Genomic DNA, 8,778 nt, shown 5'->3' with positions numbered 1-8,778 from the left:
TGTGGTTTTTGAACTCATGCTGAGCTGTGAAGATTATGATCTGGTATGTGTGTGTCTGTGTCTGGCTGTGCGAGAAGCTTTTCATTTAACTTTACAGCTTTCTACCAAACAGAATATGACTAAATTTACCAGCAGGCGTGTTTTGTTGTTCTGGTGAGTCGCTGAGTTGTTTTCTTCAGTTTCTGTTGCAGTGCCGTGCACCCACACATTGCCGCTGTGCTGCGCTTCGGTTTTGTCTTGACGTTGTCCTCTTGTCATAAACAATTTCACATCTATAGCACCAAAAAGAAAAATCGAAATTGTCTCAAGCGGCGTTATAGAACCCCGAGAATTAAACACACACATCAACTAGAGGGAAATCATATGTGCATTGATTAATTATTTTGTTTAATGTGCTGGTTCCTAAACAGGAAATCTAATAAGGAACCAAACCTGTAGATGGTAAGCCTGTCACTTTCACGTTTAAATTATTGGATTTTTTTATTTGAGTTTGTTCATATTTTATTACCCATAAGGGGGCGCCATAGCTCCACTTTCCCAAAGCCATGTCTGGTCAGATGCCTTCAGTCAGTAGAGGCTACTCCACAGTTAACACAAACTCATAATGCTATGTTTATAGGTTGCGTTTCTTTGCTGTTAATGTAATAATCAATTCATTTTTGCTCGAGTTATCCGCATCTAACATTTGAAGTTGACATTTAAATTGTTCACTGGGGTCTTTTTGTATGTGGCATCCAAACATTAATAGGTGCTTGAATGCAGTTGTAGGCAAGTTTATGTAAAATTGCCCAAATTTTAAATAGATTTTGGCCCTTTGGGCTCATCTCCTTCACGATATGTAACAACAGGAGCTTGAAGGTTTTCTAATAGTAATGTGTCCCCATAGCCTTGTGTATGAGGCCCAGAAGTGGAAAGAAATCGTCACTTCCCTCACTTGCTTGTTCCACTTTTTGGTGAATGAGTGCTCAAACGTGCTTCTGAGAATTGTGAGGAAGTCACGGGCAAGGAAGTCTGTTCTTTGAAGTCTTCCGATTCAGTATGTATCTTTTTTACATTAGAAATCACATATTTGAAATACAGCTTATTAATCAATAAATGTATACAGAGCCGGTACTAAGCATAGGCAGTATAGGTAATGCTAAGGGTGCCGTGGATCTATAGGGGATGAACTTTTCCATACTAACAACCTACTTCTAATACTACTTTATATACCAGGGGTCTTCAATGATTTACAGGTCAAGGACCCCCAAACTTATGGAGAGATTAAGTAGGGACTTATTACTACTATTATTACTTATTACTACTATATGTGTTCTATATTAAACTCAACCTAGTGCTATTTATAAATATACTTTTGCGTTCAATATTAAGCTATTCAAACATTGCACAGGTTAATTTTTTTTTTTTTTTTTTTTCCAAACATGTTCAACAGTACCTGTCATAAAGATACACACATACATTGGATTTCACCTGAGGACTGAATATGCTCTCTTTAAATTTGTGGAGGAAAATTAAAAAGATACACATTTAAAAAAAATGTCTAATCAACCAAAGATTTTGCGACCCCACTGCAGTACCTTCACGGACCCCCTGTTGAAGACGTATGTTATATACTTACCAAAATCCTCTATAACTTATGCATGTTTGTGAATAATGACCAGTGATGCTGCTGAAACTATCCACAGTACAGCCGGCAACGGTCAACACTTGACAGTCTGTTCACAGTGAAATTAATATCATTGTGTAAATTTTGCATTCATTTTAATTGTGTTGTATTTTGTATTTTATACTATTTATTGTTTATTACTTTAACCTCTTCTCATTTCAGCCTTTTTGAAAATAAATAAATAAATAAATCATCTATTTAGCACATACCCAAAGTAAACTGAATGTTGTTCATGAACATTTTGGAGCTCATGCACAGTCTTGGTCCAAGTCTTTTGAAAGCCAAGACTCTGACTTGTCTGTCAGAAAAGTCAGAATCACTATAAGTGATATTGTTCTTGAGTAATCAAAGTTAGAACACAGTTAAAAAAATAAGAAGAAGTTGTTGGGTCTCTGTATTCGCCCATGTGTGCTGTAGAACAGTGCTACATGATGTATAATATACTGAGGTTTTATATTTCGTGCAGTAGCTTATTGGTGGGGGTGGGGGCGCCACACCGTTATTTCGCCCGGGGCGCCGAAATGACTAGGACCGTCTCTGAATGTAGTGACACGAGTGACCACATCCTGAGTGGTGATGGTGTCTTCTGGTCCGTTCACCAAACTTGTCCTCGTGAGCAGACTTTATTTCCTTGTGCGTGTATATATATATATATATATATATAATATATTATATATATATATATATATATATATATATATATATATATATATATAATATATATAATCGTGAACATATATATACTTTTGGAACAGATCAGTGGCTGCGAAATCAGCTCAGGTATCTAACAATGTGCATCATGAGCCACATCAACTCAAACCGTAGGTCGGCTTCTAGTTTATTTTCGTGCAATCTGTGGTTGGAAATATACTGACTTCTTAGTGCTGTCACTGTGTGTACGAGCACTGGATACGTTGAGAAACAGCAACCACACACCGCGCTGTGGTACAGTCTGCGCGGGTCGGCAGGTTAACACAGAGAAAAAAATAATAAAGCTCTGTCGTTGTTTTCTTTCTGTCTTCTTCTTTTTTTCTTTTCTTTTTTTTTTTTTTTTGCTGAGAAGCAGCTGCGAAAAGTGTTCCGAAAGTTGCCTTCATGTACCTCTGTGAGTCATCCAAAACACTCACAGGGTCTCCCCCCACACTCAACCAAGCCACCCCACCACCAATCTGTCCGTCACCAGGTTGATGAGGGAAGCAACCGCAACAACAAAAACGCCTGATGGAGGGGAAATGGTGAAAAGGAAAATGATGACCTGCACATAATGTTGCCCATAATGGTCGGACTCGTCGGTGTACGTTCAGTTGAATAAATATCATTACATGAATACCGTGGATAGCCAGAAGGTGGCGACAAAGCTCCACGTTGCTACTGGTTCAGTCGCAGTTGACGCAATTTTATGCACATATTGAAAAATGTCCGGTAGAAAACAGCCAACTTGCTCGGGTTTGTTGTCTAAAATGTATCATTCATAAGAATTCACGACCCAGTTAATGTAATAAAGTCTAATATCTCCGTCAGAAAACTTGTGGCTGAACAACAATGAGGGATATGGAGTAGGGTATGCGTGTGTGTGCGTGTGTGTGTGTGTGTGTGTGTGTGTGTGGGTGGGGTGGGGGGTTACATGTCACATTATGCTGCATAGTATGAGAAAACATAACAGAGCAACATCAAAACAGACTAGTGATGGGAACCATCGTTCTCTTTACTGTACCGAATGACCCGAATCAGTTCATTAAAATGATTCGTTCAATTGATTCGTTCATCGAGTCAACCTGAAATAATCACTCACAGAAATTTGTGGGCTTTTGACAGTTTTAACAGTGGTTTCTTTATGTTGTATAGTCTACTTGTTTTTGTTAAACTTTTAAACGTTGATATGTCAACTTACTGACTTCTGGTCCCAAGTAAACTAAAAAAAAAATAAAAATTTTGAAAAAATGTAATGAAGTATGAGTTTTATTACATTTAAATGACTGTTGCAACTGCCCCTCGGTTATGTTGCAACTGTCCCCACATATGGGGTCAGGGTCCATTCAAGTACAAATTGCTGGCATATAATTAGATGTACACATGTTTCAGCAAAATGTGCAGGTAGGTCACATATATGAGTTAAATATACAAAACTTTGGTCTTTCTAATACAAATGGTCACTGAGAAAGAAGTGTTGCAACTGTCCCCACTTTCCTCTATTTCTCCTGTGGTGAAACAACCATAATATGCATTAACTGCATATTCGTTGAAGTACATTTTAAGGAAGCGGTTTCAATTTGAATGTAACCTCAACCTCATGATTTGAGGTCCTCCTGATTTGAATGTCTCATATTATCCTGATGTGAAGCAGTAACCACTGTGCCACAATACGAAGATTCAAAACACAACACAGTCAAGACTCAGTTAATTGTTGAAAACTGTCTCTGTCCTTGAAGGCCTGGGCTCGGCCCGTGTGGTGACAGTGTCTCCTGGTCCGTTAATCCGGGTGGAGGGTCAGTCTGTCTCCATCAGATGTGAGGTCAAGACTACGGGGGACCTCTCGAGCAGGTAATTTCCACATCTGGATTATAAAAAAAAAATAAAACTACATTTTTGAAAACTAATTCCAGCCTTGAATTCCTATACTTACATATTGGAGAATTTGCGGTATCGCAATCCCATATGCTGCACTGACTAAAAACTAACTACAAGTATAGCAATAGTCATGCTAAAGGAACATATGAGGTACAGTACTCCTCTTTCTACTCTTTAGCCTTTACAAGGCTTTCTCAACCATGTCTGCTTTGCTATCTCATTTCTAGGTCCATAAAGTTCTTGCAATTAGAGAGCTGTTTAATTGCCGTGTGTATATGAGTATTGGGTTGTTTTAGAATTCTGCTTCACAGGATGTGCAGGGGAGCTCCAAATGGATCAGGAAATAGTAGTACCTCATGTCTGTTGTATCAAAAAATTCATCACGGACAGCCGGTGTCTCTCTCTCTCTCTGACTTCTTTGCTGGATAGGTAGGTTTGTGTTGGGAACTAGGGACTAGGGACCAAGCTAAAACTGGGGTACCCTCTACATCTGCACACGTAGGCGGACTACTACTTTTGCTCAGTCAGGTAAATACAAGTAAATACCACATTTTGACTGAGGGGGGCGGTAAAGTCCGCGTGCAGGTGCAACGCCCCCTCTTGACGCCTGGTCTGCTTCAGACTCTCTCTCTCAGTCTCATTCCCACATAAAGCATGGGGACACTCCTCTCGGTAATAAGACTAAATCTCGCTGGAAAGTGAGTTTTATTGGTTTGAGAGAGGACAGGTTTTACCCCTTAGGCAGGACAAAGGGAACGGAGGGGAAATCAAGGGAAAAGGACAGGAGTGGACTAAGAGCAGTGGAAATGGATTACTACCTCCTCGCTCTTGCCTTTAATGTTTTAATGCTCAGTAAGAGATGTCTCTTTGCTCGACTGTTGATGGCTACACAACAAACTGAGAAGAGGTGAATTCTTGGCGTTAAACTAGAAGTACACTAGTAGAGTTAATTACACTCTGGGTAGAGTCAATCCATTATAATTAACTCTCAGTCGATAAATAGTTGTTGTCAAAACCGAGTGTAAAAAGGAAGTGTCACTAAGTGAAACCTCTTCCCCGAAGTCATTTTCCAGCGATTAACCACGGAAACTTTACTGGTGGCGCTGCAACTAACCACCTGAACACCTGCATAATGAGCTAGAGGTTGTCATGCATGCCTGGCCACACTGGAACATAGAAAGTGACGTCAGTAATTGGTTTGTTTGGCTTGACGTTTTGTCTGAGTGAAACGAGTCATGCACTTTGTAACCATAGATATAAAACGTTTTAAGATGATGCTAATGGTTCGCAGTTGCTAGCTGGCGTGCTAAAGTGGTGCTAAAACTACATACATACATATGTATTATGTACATGTTGCATGCTCTAATATTTGTGGTGCAAGTTTGAAAATATTTTTTTTTTCATAAAACGTGATAAGATGATGCTAATGGTTCGGAGTTGCTAGCTAGCGTGCTAAACTGGTGCTAACGCTACACTGTGCCTTACTGTTGCATGTTCTTGTGGTGCAAGTTTGAAAATAAATGTTGCCCAACATGACTACCTTTTTATTTTAGTAAAGTTTATTTTCCAAGTATTTTTTTGTAGGATTATATAAGAATTATATTGGAGAAACCAATGTTAAACCCTGTTTTGAAATCATCCTATTTAAAGTCCTCCTGTGTTCTACACACGCTAAGACCTCCTAAAATATAATTTAAAACGTTTTTAATAATTGTTAATGATTGTTTTTGCCTTTTTGGTAAATGGAGTTTGGCACGATAATCTTTCTTTGTTGGAGTTGTTCCCATTTCCCTTTTAAATGACCCTCGTCATGTAGAAACTATGTGCACAGTTGTGTTTAGCTAATATGATAAAGTCATTTGGGCGGGTGACAAGGTGATCTGCTAATTTAAGGTTGATTAAAGAACGGGTAAGTGGGATATTTCTCCAATTTAATATAGAAAACTGACAAATTAAAGTAAAGGACATCAGATTCATTAGCTTTGAGGACAACTTAGAGGCAGTCAGTCTTATCAGTCACAAACCATGGAGCATTTATTGTATCGTGGTGAAAGAACTGAGTTTTAAAACGGACATGTAAGTGCCACCTTAAAGTCATAATCTAAAGTATGAAAGGTCCTCGAAACTCTTAGTTGACCATCACAACGTGTGTGATGACTATTTATCCTGTGGTGAAACAACCATAATGTGCAATAACTGCATACCTTTTCAAAGTGCATTTTAAGGAAGCGGTTTCAAACTGGAATGTAACGACTCAGCAGTTCGGAAGTCCCTTCGGCTCAACCTCAAGATGCTACTGCAGTTACACCATCTGCGCTTCGGCGAAGCACGGTCACGCTATCGGCACTTGAAAATCGAGTGCCCGTCTACATCGTGTCGGACGGTAAAGCGTATGAGCGGTTTCATGGTGCATTCAAGTGCATTAAGAAAAACTGAGAAATCTATATTTTTCTTCTTATTTTCATTTGTTGAAATACATACATCTGTCATTACTTTGTTGTTGTTTTACCACATTATTTTTAATGATTAAAACTAAATGATAGAACAAAATTATTGAAACACATTAAGAATCCAACTAATTTCTGCATAGTCCGATTTTTTAATTAAGACAAGAATCAAATTGTTTTCTGCATACTCTACCATATTCTTATACATGTCCAACTTATTTCACTCATTCCCAATGCATCATGTATGTGAGCAGATTAAAAAAAAAAAAATTTAAAAAGCAATTCAAATTGTTTTCTGCAAACTCCACCCGATTCTTGTTCTACATGTCTCCAACTACTTCTGTGGTGATTTTCAAGTTATTTCACTGCATCATTTTCTGATAATATGATGGTGAAATCAAACCCAATGAATGATGTATATGGGCAGATTAAATTAAAAAAAAATTATAAAATCAAGGACATCAAGCAAGAAAAAAAAACTGAAATGAAACCACATTCTGCAAAAGGTAAGAAGAGAGTGATAGAAATGATTTCAACATCATATTATCAGAAAGCGATGCAGTCAATTATATTGAAATCACTACAGTGGTAGCTGGGGACATGTAGAACAAGAATCTGGTGGAGTTTGCAGGAAACAATTAGATTTTTTTTTTTTAATTTTTAATCTGCCCATATACATCATCCATTGGGTATGATTTCAACATCATATTATCAGAAAATGATGTAGTGAAATAAGTTGAAAATCACCACAGTGGTAGCTGTAGAGTATGCGGAAAACAATTTGATTCTTGTCTTAATTAAGTTTTTAAATCTGACTGCAGAAATGAGTTGGATTCTTAATGTGCTTCAATAATTTTGTTCTATCATTTAGTTTTAATCATTAAAAAGAATATAGTAGAACAACAACAAAGTAGTGACAGATGTATGTATTTCAACAAATGAAGTTAAGGAGAAAAATATAGACTTCTGAGTTTACGGGATGCACTTGAATGCAACATAAAGCCGCTCATACGCTTTACCGTCCGACACGATGTAGACGGGCACTCGATTTTCAAGCGCAGATGGCGTGACTGCAGTAGGATACTGCTCCTGATTTGAATGTCTCATATTATCCTGATGTGAAGCAGTAACCACTGTGCCACAATACGAAGATTCAAAACACAACACAGTCAAGACTCAGTTAATTGTTGAAAACTGTCTCCGTCCTTGAAGGCCTGGGCTCGGCCCGTGTGGTGACAGTGTCTCCTGGTCCGTTAATCCGGGTGGAGGGTCAGCCTGTCTCCATCAGATGTGAGGTCAATGACTACGGGGGACCTCTCGAGCAGGTAATTTCCACATCTGGATTATAAAAAAAAATAAATAAATAAAAGTACATTTTTGAGAACCAATTCCAACCTTGAATTCCTATACTTAGTATTGGAGAATTTGCGGTATCGCAATCCCATATGCTGCACTGACTAAAAACTAACTACAAGTATAGCAATAGTCATGCTAAAGGAACATATGAGGTACAGTACTCCTCTTTCTACTCTTTAGCCTTCACAAGGCTTTCTCAACCATGTCTGCTTTGCTATCTCATTTCTAGGTCCATAAAGTTCTTGCAATTAGAGAGCTGTTTAATTGCCGTGTGTATATGAGTATTGGGTTGTTTTAGAATTCTGCTTCACAGGATGTGCAGGGGAGCTCCAAATGGATCAGGAAATAGTAGTACCTCATGTCTGTTGTATCAAAAAATACATCACGGAGAGCCGGTGTCTCTCTCTCTCTCTGACTTCTTTGCTGGATCGGTAGGTTTGTGGTGGGAACTAGGGACTAGGGACCAAGCTAAAACTGGTGTACCCTCTACATCTGCACACGTAGGCGGACTATGTTATCACATTAGGTCATGGGTTGCTGCCACGACTGTATTTTTCTTATGTTCGGATGTTTTTTGTAGCCAGTACAGTCAGGGCTTTTGCTCAGTCAGGTAAATACAAGTAAATACCACATTTTGACTGAGGGGGGCGGTAAAGTCCGCGTGCAGGTGCAACGCCCCCTCTTGACGCCTGGTCTGCTTCAGACTCTCTCTCTCAGTCTCATTCCCACATAAAGCATGGG

The 8,778-nt window shown here is 38.7% G+C and overlaps 1 protein-coding gene across 1 annotated transcript in view; it reads left to right on the top strand.

The window, feature by feature from the left end:
* Positions 1–7,667: 7,667 nt before the first annotated feature.
* Positions 7,668–8,778, top strand: part of ptgfrnb (prostaglandin F2 receptor inhibitor b) — a 60,112-nt gene continuing 59,001 nt past the window's right edge. Inside the window, exon 1 of the mRNA XM_047577207.1 lies at positions 7,668–8,006. The gene's annotated coding sequence lies outside the window, so the exon portion shown is untranslated. The remainder of the gene's footprint in view (positions 8,007–8,778) is intronic.

This window comes from Mugil cephalus, chromosome 23, assembly GCF_022458985.1.
Source record: "Mugil cephalus isolate CIBA_MC_2020 chromosome 23, CIBA_Mcephalus_1.1, whole genome shotgun sequence".
NCBI classification, from domain to species: Eukaryota; Metazoa; Chordata; class Actinopteri; order Mugiliformes; family Mugilidae; genus Mugil; species Mugil cephalus.
Note: the sequence above shows the minus strand (reverse complement) of the source record. Positions and strands in the feature narration are given on the sequence as shown.